Genomic DNA, 12,451 nt, shown 5'->3' on the forward strand with positions numbered 1-12,451 from the left:
CACACACACATATACATACACACATCATACATATGCACATATATACAACATATATATCATACACACATATACATACTACATACACACAAATATACACATATCATGTACATATACACACCTATCACACACATATACATATACATGTATACACACGTATACACACACACACACACACACACACACACACACACACACACACACAGTCTGACACTGTGTCCACATGAAGCCAGGGCTCCAACTGAGACCTTGGAACCCTGAGAAATCTCAGTCCTCCTCCCTCAGGCTATTTTAGCCCCAACTTCACAAAACCAAGCGACACGAGCTCTCTCCTTGTCACCCACATCCCTGGAGGACTCCTCCACCTCCCCCAATGAACTGCTGCAGGAGCCTCAGTTGACAAGACCTGGTCTATAAGAGCCTGATGTCCCAGCAGAAGTGTGTGGTCCAATGGGAAGCTGCCTGGGCGTTCTCTTTTCTCCAAGTAGGCGCTAAGCAACGAGATGTGAGTCCAGGAGGGTGCTGGGCTCTGTTACAAACTCTGGTGGCCTCGCCATGAGTGACTGGAAACTGGTGTCCCTGGGGAAGGAAGGAGGCAAGGTTCTCTTCAGCTTTAACTCGGGGTAGCAAGCTCTCTGACTTTAGGGGACCTGCCTGCCCCAGGGTGGGTGTCCCCGAGATTGACGCTCTCCCTTCAGGTGGCACCAGGAGTATACCAGAGGGAGAGAGGAGGAGGAGGGTGGCAGCAAGGTGACCTGGGTGTGGGCTGAGCTGCATAGGAGGGAGGTGCCCCGCCAAGGTGCTCCCAAGGTCCTTTCTCTGGCTCACTTTGAGACTGGCTGTTGCGGAGCCAGAGATGTTCCCTTTGAGAGGTCAGAGGAAAGGTAGGGTTGGCGTCTAGGAGCAGGAAGGAGCCACAGCGGAGAAGATCTGCTCGGCCTGTGGGAGGGAGAAGGATAGCACTGAAGGAAGAGAGGGAGACTGTTCATCTCTCAGGAACGTGGGGATGGCAGACTTTCAGAGGGGAGGGAGTTTCCTGGTCTCTTCCAAATGCCTGTGTCGAAGCCAGCTGTTTTCACAAAGTCTTGGGCTGGCCTGAGACAGGAAGGGAGTCAGGCTCCGCACTGGGAAAGAGTGGGGGAACGCTGAGGACCTGGGGTCTTGGCTGCTAAGCACAGAGACGGGTGTGCAGCCTGCCGACAGCATCTCTAGGAACCAGGGTGCCTGGCAGCCACAGTGGCAGAGCTGTGGGCTGTGGGAGTGACTCAAGTTCCAGCTCTGCTCGGGACACACCCTGTGGCCTCCGTCCGTCCCTGTCTTCACTCCCACTCATAGCTGTCAATCACTGCTGAGCTCCTGTATATTCAGGGTTTACTCACCGAGTCCCCCTCCCTGCCCCTCCCCCCGATGTGTTCCGAGCAGGCTCCAGCCACCCAGAACCCAGCACACAAAATTTGGAAAATACGTGTATGAAAGATGCTTGGTGCACGCACACTCTGCAAATGGCAAGTCTGTCCTTTTACTTCTCTCAGTCCCAGTGTCCACACGTATCTAGTAGGGAGAACGTGCCCTTGATCAGACAGCAAGCGGTAAGAGCCTAGTTATGTCCCCACCACCCCAGCTGCTTTGAGGACGGACTCTTACTCAGTCTTTGAAGCCTTGCAGCTCAGCTCCCGTTCTCCAGTGGCGGGTTGGACCCAGGGCCCCTTAACACTGTCCAAATACTTACTCTTGGCAAACAGCCTCAAGTCAGAGGCCCAGGAAGCAGAACTCAGACAGAACTCAGCCTGCAGACCCGCTACATGCTCACTAGAAGAACTCTGCCATGTCGCCCCAGGAAGGGGAGGACCAGGCAGTAGGTAGAAGTTGAACTGGATGAGGGAAGTCATGGCTGCAGTCTCTTCCAACTCCGGCTGCCTGAGCCTCCCTTCCCCATGCCAGGAGGCCATCAGCTCTCTGCACACAACCAGGTACCTCAAAACTGCTGCTTCTGACAGCACTAACTCCTCATCTGGGCCACAAAGTCACACACACGCGCACACACACACACAGGACACACACACACACACACACACACACACACACACGCACACGCACACACACACACACACACACACACACAGGACACATGCCTGCCACCATGCCTTCAGTCGTCTGTCTGTCCCTCGACTTCATCTCAAACCCTGCTGGCCTCTTCTCGCCTGCTTCCTCTTGTCCTCCCTCAGGGCTGAAGAAGAGATATCACCAGCCTTAACATCCCTTCCTGAGTCAAGAAGACACAGTTGTACCACGAGCATCTGTCTACATGACAAGGGACTTCAAGTTCCCTGGCAGGGCAAGCCTCTGGGAAAGACCCCTCATAGCCATGGCGGCGGCGGCGGCTGCCCCAGGAGCAGGGCACATGTGGGTCTCCTCCTCATGACATAGACCCACGAGGTGGCTCCTGGACCTGAGCTGAGTGGAAGGTAAGCAAGGCCAGGCTCACCTGGATTTCTGAACTGTGGCGTCAGGTCCCGGCCCCATTCTTCCTGGGTTTAACCTAAAGTCAGAGTAAGTACTGAAGTGTCAGTGGGCCTTTTTTGTGTGTTCTTCCTCATGTGAGAACCAAGCAAATTGTCTCTCCGGCTGAGGCTGGGACAAGCCTAGTGGGGAGGCGACCAGGCCGAGGCTTTACCCTACAATCTCCAGTTACTATGGAACGGGATGAGAGTGAAGTGCACCACACAAGTGTTACCTCGCTGATGCTGTGCTTTGGTTGGGCGCCATCATCTTGCTGTGTAGTCAGGGGATCTCAGGCTCCTGGGCCAGGGCCTCAGTCCCCCGGCGAGCAAGGGTACTGGCAGGCACGTGGCTCCATGCCTTGGTGAGGAGAAGCCTTTTAACCTGAGGCTTGGAACTTGCCTGTCTTGAATATTTTCATCCAGTGTCGCCTGCCATCTGCTCATCTAGGCACGTCAGGCTTGAAAGGGCGTCTAGAACCTCCCACACTCGGCCAGCAGGGTGACGGTCCGGTAGGGAAGCCCTGTGCCTCCCAGCTGAGCCCTCTCCCTCTGCCTTCAGTCAAAAGCTTCTTTGTTGACTATGGGCAAAAAACCCGACACTCCCCACAGGGACCAGCCCAACCGTTTGTTTTGGCTGCATTCAGAGCCATGCTTTTGGTGGCCAGGGTCTAATTCTCCACCCTGGGGTGACTCAGAGAGGAAACCATCAGTTCTGAGGGAGAGGACACCAGATCCCTGGCTGCCTCCAGATGTGTCCTGAGGGCACCAGTGTTTACCACTGTATTTATCCAAGGCACGGAACCCCATACAACCACTGTCTGTGGCCATGACCTTAGCCTCCGTGGCAGTCCTTGCTCTGCACCTATTTTAAAAAGCATCCACAGTGGTGTTTGTAGAGGCACCTGACAAAGGCCCATTGCATACAGTGGGGACAAGGTGGCTATGGTCGTGTCCCAAGATCCCTCATGTAGCCATCCTGGTGTCGCCTAGGCTGGCCGTTAAGGACCTGGAGAAGCAGAAAACAGGATCTCTCATGAAGTGCAGTTTCACCTGTGTTCATGCTCTCAGAAGGAATCTAGAGTCTTCGCAGCTTCCACATGGTGGCTCACAGCCACCTGTAAATCCGATTCCTGTGGAGGTGACACCTCTTAGTGGCCTCCGCAGCACCCGGCAAAACACTCATACACGCTAGATATGTAAACAAGTTTTAAATGTCTCTCTGTGTGTGAGAATCAGAGGGAAAAAAAGACTGCAGAGGTGCGTAACAGCTTCTACTGCAGTCAGCACTGATGGCGAGAACTAAATGTCCTTTCACACCCGATGCAAGACACGGATTCTCAGCCGTAAGTCGGCACCACCGCTCATCAAGGGTGCAGAGACACTTTAATTATTAAAGTAATTTATGCAGACTGAACACCTGGGGAGTCTCTAGCGCAACTTCTCCATGCTGGAGCACGGCCCTCTGGTCCCCACAAGCAGGTCTTTGCGCTCCTGTCTGGACCGCAGTCTGATAAGGCCCTGCTGTGGCTCAGCTGAAGAAATTCATATTTACATATAGATGTGCTTGGTGCCCAGCCACAGATTTATCCAGCTTCACAAGAAAGTCACCACATCTGAAAGCAGAGGGAGTAAAGACAGGAAAGTGCTTGCCACGAGGGTAAGCGGGCCTGGATCCCTCCCCCCAGAGCCCACATAAAATGCTAGGCACAGCAGCCAAGTCCGCTTGTAGGTGAAGACAGCAGGGCGCTGGAGCTGACGGCCAGCCAAGTAGCCAGAACTGGGAGCTATGGGCAAGGCCTGAGGAAGCTATCTGAATGATACCGGCCTCTAGCCTACACACACCTAATCACATGTGCACACACGTGGCACGCACACACATATGAGTGCACGCACATGTCCCCATGCCAGCACTTGAAAACATATGCACACACATGCATACACAGGCACACATGCATGCCCACAGTCATACATACATGTATGCACTCGCAGCCACATATGCACATACAGGGGCACACATGCACATACATGCATGCACATACACAAACACACATGTACACTTAGGCAGGCATATACATACACATGGACACACCACACACACACACAGAAAGAGAGAGAGAGAGAGAGAGAGAGAGAGAGAGAGAGAGAGAGAGAGAGAGAGAAACAGTATTTCTACTGATGAACAGGTACAGACTATTTGTCCTTTCCCAAACTGCCAATATCCTCACAGCATTTCTGTCCCGTGAGCTAGGGAAGCCCCCACGGTGATTTAAGATATGCAGATATGGTCCACGCTAATGCTAACGCACGCTTGGATACAAGGTGCCTGCCGTCAGATAAGGATGGGAGTCTTGGGGTCCTGAACTCATCCTCCAAGTGCACCAGGGAGGCCTGACTCGTCTAAGATGGCTTCCACCCATCAGGCGGGTATAGAAGCGCCGCTGCCACTAGTCACTATTACTGCTGCCAGTATAAGACTTACGTCACAAGGTCACAGGTAGCCCATGCTGGCTCCGAGGTCCTTGTGTAGCTGAGGCTGACCCTGAGCGCCTGGGCTTCACATCTGCCCCTCTTCTGCCTTGCTGCTACTGAGAGGTGTTTCGAGGCAAGGCCACAGTGCATTGGTCACATCCCTCCCCTACAGTGGACATCCTTAAAGGGCCGGCTTTGAACACCTGCATAAACATTCCAGAGGAGGAATTCCTGCAGGCAGCCTTCCTGGCTGAGTCCACGGGTGGTGTAGTTTTAATCCATCATTAAATTAGTCTTTTTATTTTTTATTTTTTGAGACAAGGTCTCCCTGTGTAGCCTTGGCTGCTAGGAACTAAGTTAGCTTTACACAACAATGCTGGAGTCTGCCTGGATGGAGATCAGGGGTCATCTATCCACAGTGGTGACATAGATGGGGAAACTGAGGCAGGGGAGACTTCCCTTGGCCTGGGAGTGGGCGCCGTGGTGGTCTAAAAGCGGAGACTGATTCTCATAGAGTCTTTCCCTCTTCCTTGGAAGCCCCTGGGGTCATCTCCCACCCTCCCTCCAGCCCAGGCTGACTGTTGCTCACACTTCCAGTGTGTGCCCCTCTGGGTGGAATTACAGCCCCTTAATTGAACTGAAAACAAGAGGAGATTGAGTTTTATGGGGCACAGGAGGCCAGGGAGGGCGGAAATGAAGTGCCGAATGCGCTGCAGGCCCTGGGGAGCTGGGCTACAGGTGCGAGGGTGGAGAGACCAGAGCCTGACAGTCAAAGTTGGCACATATTTGGCCTCTGTGCCTGCTCTGGCCCTATGCCACGGTGGGGGAGGGCAGCTGATGTGGGTCACCGACTGACTCTGGGGACCTGGATCCTGTAGCCTCAGCAGAGCATGGAGAGTCAGGGGCCGTGAAGAATGTCACTCCGGTAAGGTCCCTGCAGAGGAGGCTGGGCCAAGGCCAGGGAGAGCCCCCAGATTCCAGACAGGAGCCTACGCAGGACTCAAACCCAAGGGTCCAGCTCCAGGGTCACAAGTCCGGCACCTGCAGGCCAAGCCTCTCGAAGGCGGGAACAGGGCTTGTTGGTTTTTCTGTCTCTCAGGCTTTGGCTCAGTGTCTGGCAGCTCCTGAGGCTGCATAGCACTTGGCTGAATTAATAGACACCCACTTACATAGCAGATAGATATTTCAGAACAGCAAAGGCATTCTCATCAGACAGGGCATGAGGGTGTCACTGGGACGTCCCACCACGCCAGCCTGGGCCAGGTCCCCGCTGTAGGATTTTTGCCTCACGTTTTCCAGTACCTCTAGGGACAGGGCACATCTTCACCGGGACACTAGATCTTGCTAACACGACGTCTGCTGCTTAGGCTCATGGGGCCTTGTTTTCTGTCTTAGATGTAATTGGACAGACGTGGACTTTGTACCTGCGTTCAATTCTTGATTCAGCTGCACCCATGTTACTTTATGACCGGTCACCTCCTTATCAGATATAGATGCTCTAGTGAACGTTCATTAGCATCTTAGGTGTAAGAATCTCAGCACCCAGTGTTCTAAAGCTGGTGTTCTTCAAGCAGAGAATGGACAGCCTGTGGTATATCCATACGCTGGAATACTACTCACCAACAAAAAGGGATAATGCTGAAAAAAGAAAGGTCAGCTATGGGGCCTGGTGTGGCGGCACACACCTGTGACCTCCATTTTTCTTGGAGGCTGAAGCAGGAAAGTCAGGAGTTTGAAGCCAGCCTGGGCTATGTAGCAAGACTTTGTCTGGAAAGCCAGAAACTGGAGCCCAATCTTGGAGCCCACAGTGAGCACCGCTGGGGTAACCTCAGGGTCTTTCAGTGTGAGAATGGGTGACTCTTACTCCTCAGGTGGTGGCAGTTGCCCGTCATAACACGTGCTAAAATGCCACAGGCTGTTTAAAAATAGCAACGTCCAGTCCTACCTGAGGGGGCCCTGTGTGGAACCAAAGGCAACTTGCCAGCTGACAGTGTGCTGAGGCTATGGCATTTAATGCTGTCCTGTGGGGCACTGGGACAAGGGGGACAATGAGGAAGGGGGGGCTAAGGTAAGGGGGTGCTGAAGATAGAGGACGCTAGGGAACAGGAGCGTTCGTTAAAGAGGGGACACTGGAGCAAGGGAGTGCTCTGGGCCAGACTACAACTGGCATGATACTCTAGAAAGATCTTTTAAAAATGCAAATGTCCCCCCCCTTCTTTAATGGCAAGAGATGATTTAAGAAAGCAATTGGTACCCAGAAAGCAGGTAAGTGGCCCATCACAATTCGGGGTCACCTTGGTAAAGGGGTCAGGCTGAGGGCAGGGTTTGGGGGGACAACTGGAGCTGACAGAGTTTCCTGAAGGCAATGCTTAAGGCTGGAAGAGAACTCAGACATAATCGCTCAAGGAAACAGGGAGAAGGGAAGGGCGGGATGGCTCAGGCTTGTACATGAGCCTTCGTGGCAGCCCCAGTGGCATAAACTCCTTGTGCAACCTCTGGTAATCCAGTCTAGTCAGTCGCCGGGGCCTGGGAATTCACTGCCGTGTTTTACTGACTCCCCCCACAGATGGCAGCTCCACTCGGAATCCTGTGTTAATCAGAAACACATCGTCCATATTGTCAACACTTTGTTTAACCACTTCTATAAATTCAGCATTAGTGTTGGAGCAGTCCTTGGTTGATGGATGGAGTCGTCGGCTGCCCTCGACAGCCAAAGCCCATAAAACTAAGTCCAGGGCTCGAGTCTCCAAAGTCAGAGACACTCGACATCCACCCAGACTTGTGATGTGTGGCCGACTGACGACGACGAAGACAACGGTGCCGCTCTGGGCTGGAAGGAATTCTGGGTCTCCCAGGAAGCCAATGAGATGCAGAGAGGCAAAAGGTTTCCACCAGGGTCCTAAACGGGGGTGGGGCGGGTTTGGAGACATCTCAACCCAGAGATTCTGGGAGTGCCTGGAAAGAGGCTGGACTCAAGAGGACAGGATGTGATTTCAGTCGTCTGAAGGGTGGGTACCAAATGCTGAAGGTGGTAGGATCAGGCCGGAGTGCTCTGCTTGACTGTGATATGACCCTGGAGTTAACCATCCATCTGTCTGTCTGTCTGTCTGTCTGTCTGCTGTTCAGGGCTCTGCTCTTGGCAGGGAGATACGCATCTGCAAGCCACCCTAGGGGAACTTATCCCTGTGCCATGTTGAGCACCACAAGGAACAAAGAAGTGGCTGTGGGGTCAACAGGGGACACAGACTGGCCTCACAGTATAATCCAGCTGGAGGAACGGAGAACAGCACAGGTTCACATGGCGGGGCCTCTGACTCATGCTGGAGGTCAGGGACGGTCCTGTTTAGGATAGCCAGACAATGCGGCAGAGAGAACTGAGCTGCCTGAGAGGGGCTCCACACAAGGGGGCGGGGAGGCTGGGGCTGCAGGTCTGGGGATCCTGGAAAGAGGGAGTGGCCAGGGGCAAGATTGGAAGGAAGGGCAGGAGCCAGGCCACACATAAGCTTTCAAGCCTCTTTATCCCAGTGGGGGAAACTGAGGCAATCAGCAGGTCAGCAACATCCAGCTAGCCAATCACAGTGAGCCCATCAGCCTAGGAGATGTTCCTGCCACGCCCTGCTCCGGAGACCCAGAGGAAACTCTGTTCAGGAATGAGACACAAGGACTCTGGCACAGCGTGACCTCCAGGCTGCCTTCCTTCTGGGGTGCCTGGTGTGGGCAGAGACAGCAGGGCTGAGGGCCTGGTCCCACAGTCACCGCCATGCCACCCTCCCCAGACCCATGAGCTCGCCGTCCACACCCCAAGGCTCTTCCCAAGGGCCTGTTTTTCCAGAAACACAAGCTGAGCAAAACAGAACCCCTCCCTGGGACTGACTGAAATAAGAACCCAAGCAGCCGTGCACTTTCTTGGAGAGCTCCGAGGGGCCTCCTGCCGACTCTGGACACATCCAAGATCAGTTTGCTAAAATAATAATCTTTAGGAACCCAGTTGGCTCGGCTGCCAAAAGCCTCATGTGAGAGACTCGCATACCCCTAGTCCTGGCCCAGAAAACTGGCTGTCCAGATGGACCCACTCCCTTTAAGCCTCTCTGTCTCTCTCTGTCTCTCCTCCTCCTCTTCCTCCTCTCCCTTCTCCTCCTTTTCCTTTACCTCATTCTTCTCTTCCTCCTCCTCCACTTCCTCCACCACCTCCTCCTCTTCTTCCTCTTCTTCCTCTTCCTCTCCCTCCTCCTCCTCTTCCTCCTTCACCTCCTCTTCCTTCTCCTCTTCTTCCTTCTCTCCCTCCTCCTCTTCCTCCTCCTCTTCCTCCTCCTCTTGCTGCCCTTCATCTCTCCTCTTCCTCTCCTTTTCTCACAGATGAACTGAGCCTGACAGTGTCCATCCAAAATCCCAGCCACTCAAGAAGCTAAGGCAGGAGAATTGCACTCAAGCCTGCCCGGGCTACACAGTGAGTTCGAATCCATCCTGGGCAACTCGGTCAACCTCTGTCTCAAATGCAAAAGGAGAAAACTGAAAACAAAAGCCAGTGAAAATCAGACTGAGCTGCAGCCAGTGCTGTTGTTCCTACCCAGCATGCTGAGTTCTCAGGTTTAAGTCCCTGTACAGCGGCAACAACAACAACAACAACACAGGTGACTTCCCCATCGTGTGCTGTAGAGATGGGCTGTGTCAGTCATGGCCACAGTCTGTTTAAGGAGAGGAACAAGACAGGGTTGAGACTCTGGGGAGATGCGAGCCCACAGATCTGGTGGCCACAGAGACTGACACCCGCCCCACTGGGCAGCAAGCACACCTCCGGTTCCATCCCTTAGAGACCAGAAGCGACCTCAAGGTAGAGGCCTATGGGCTCTGGAAGATGGAGCCCTGCTTGACTGGAAGATTGCCAGGTGACCAGTGTGCACATACCAGCTATGATTGGTCAACACCAAAGGACTGTGCGAGCTATGGCGGTCTCATGGCATGCCACGTGTAAGAGGCCCCAGGTTGAGGAAGGACGCCGCCACCACCACACCAGGGAACCCTCGACATCTCTGCCAAGCAGCTGTGGAGGAAGGTAGCAGCAAGAGGGACGGCTTTATATTTGTTATGTTCTGAACAGCTGGGGATGGAACCCAGGTCCCGTGCTTGCCATGCACCACCACGGAGCCAGGCCCAGCAGGGCCAGAGACAGATGGAGAAGAAGGCATGGGACCCTGCGGACAGCTCGCCCGCCCGAGTTACGGAGTTACAGGATGGCTCTGGAGACCCTTGACTGGCTGCCTCTGGCATATCACGTGAACCCTCATGTCTGACGTTCATTATCGCTCACACAGGTAAGCAGCAAGGACTTTGCTCACCTCCGCCTTACAGATGAGAGCATCCAGTCCGGAGAGCTGGCAGTACTCAAGAGAAGCCACATGGCTACTGAGGACTGGAGGGCTGGGAAGGGAGGCCAGGCCATGAGGTGACTTCAGAGCAGCCTCCACACCCCATGAGTGCCAACGCCTCTGTGGCAGCAGGCAGCCTCGCCCTCAGCGCTAGCAGGGCCCCTGGCCTTCACCCTGACTTTGTTGGTTCCTTGTTACGTGGTCCTGGGCAAGTTGTTTCTCTCTGAGTCTTCACTCTCTCATCTTAGGAATACAACCTAAGAAGAATTACAGGCACCATTTAGTGGCTAAGATGGGGACACAAAGAGACGAGTCAATGGAACCCCAGACACTAGGAGGTTCTTTCCAAAGCAGCTCTTTCTCCAGCAGTTCCCCATGGGTGGTAGATACACTGTTGGCCCAGCTATTTAGCCTGGATGATTTTGCTTGGCCCACCGGCCTTTCCCTCCACATTCCTCTTCCTCCTCCTCCTCCTCCTCTTTCTCCTCCTCCCTCTTTCTCCTCTTCCTCCTCCTCCTCCTCCTCACCTTAGAGTGATCCTATACCAGAGCCCAGGCTTTGTCTGTCCCAGAAGCTCTGGGAACAATCTGTGGGCACCCTGGCCTCAGCACGGTTGCAGGCTGAAGGGCAGGCAACACCCACTTCACCGAGGGTCCACCTCGGAGCGCAGGGAGACTTGGGGTGCGTCCCTGGGTGGCTGAGCATCCCAGATAGCACCAGCGTCTGAGTGAGATCAAGCCCCTAGGTTTTCATCCTGGGTTGCCACTGATTACAGATGGTGCTCAGATGACGCTACTGTCATTCGTGTGTAACTGGGGTGAAATCTGTGACCATGTGACTGCTGAGACCCTGACTTTGTTCACCCTTTCTGACCAGGGCTCCCTCTTGCTCTCAGGGTCAAACACACCAAATCTATGCCACCATTTCAGGTGGAGAGTGGTCACCTGGTGCCGCCTGGCTGAGAACAGCTCACTGTGGACCCTGATCTGCTCTTCTGAGATCCCAGCAGAACTGAGCTCCAGGTGCCTGCCACAGTCACCTGCTCCTGAACACAGGGGCCAGGTCCCTAGTTCCTGCCACCCACACCCCTGCAGGGATACCTGAGTTCACTTTGAGAAGAAGCCACCCACACTGGATCCTTCTCTGTCGCTCTGTTCCGACAGTGACTGCAGCTGCTGTAGAGACTGTTGTTCCCCCATTCAGGAGGAGTGGGGCTGAGAGGCTGGAGAAACAGTTCAGGGTCACAGAGCCCTGAAGAGCGTCTCTGCTGGTTAAAACGACAACGCTGTCAAACGGAGAAGCTCTGTGACTGAGTTACTAGGTTATGTTAACTGAGGTGGGAGACCCCACCATAAACATGGGCAGCACCGTCCATAGGCTGGAGAAATTGAGCCAAGCACAGACATTTGTATCACTCAGCATCCTGCCTGTGGGTGCGATGTGTGGCCTGCTGTCTGCCCTAAAGGGATTGTACCCCAAGTGTGATAGAATAAACCTTGTTCTCCACTAAGCTGCTCTTGTCAGATATTTTACCCCAGCAAATCTGGTCACCACCTCCAAGCCTCTCCATGGCACCAGCCCTCAGTGCTGAGGAGCGTTTGTCCCAGGTCTCTTAACTGTGTGCAGAGGAGCCTTCAGCCCCATCAAAGCCAGGCTTGGTGACAGCTTTGTTCTCAGGGCAAGTGGGGTCCGTGGGGCACACCTGGGGCATGCACTGGAGCAGGGGAAGTGGGGTCCGTGGGGCACAGCTCAGGGCATGCACTGGGGCAGGGGAAGTGGGGTCCGTGAGGCACAGCTGGGGCATGCACTGCATCGGCTTCTCTGGCCTGACAAGATTCACCATACCACATAGCTGGAAGGGAAGCCCAGGGCGTGTGGAAGAAGAGAGAGACGCTCGCTGTGGATCTGTGGATCTGTGAATCTGAACCTCCTGCCTCTCAGTGTCTCTGAGCTTGGGACTCAATTTTCCCATTCTCAGAATGGAGATGTTGCAATGACCTGGAACTAATCTCTGTGTGTGGAACAGGTGACACTTTCTGAGGAGACCTTCACTCACAAGCCACTTGGCACAGTGCCCCACCACAAGCAGTTGGGGCCAAGGCTTTGCACCATTTATTC

General features: G+C 54.1%; 2 long non-coding RNA genes across 2 annotated transcripts; one reads left to right on the plus strand and one right to left on the minus strand.

The window, feature by feature from the left end:
- Positions 1 to 276: 276 nt before the first annotated feature.
- LOC311586788 lies at positions 277 to 3,046 on the minus strand. The gene is made up of 3 exons (XR_014775657.1): positions 2,732 to 3,046; positions 826 to 936; positions 277 to 576 (listed from the first exon to the last, which is right to left on the minus strand). It is a non-coding gene; the product is annotated as an uncharacterized lncRNA (long non-coding RNA).
- Positions 1,554 to 12,116, plus strand: LOC311586789. Its single transcript, XR_014775658.1, has 3 exons — positions 1,554 to 2,462; positions 7,534 to 10,279; positions 11,229 to 12,116. It is a non-coding gene; the product is annotated as an uncharacterized lncRNA (long non-coding RNA).
- Positions 12,117 to 12,451: the final 335 nt, after the last annotated feature.

This window comes from Acomys minous (genome assembly GCF_964271855.1).
Source record: "Acomys minous genome assembly, chromosome: 16".
NCBI lineage: Eukaryota > Metazoa > Chordata > Mammalia > Rodentia > Muridae > Acomys > Acomys minous.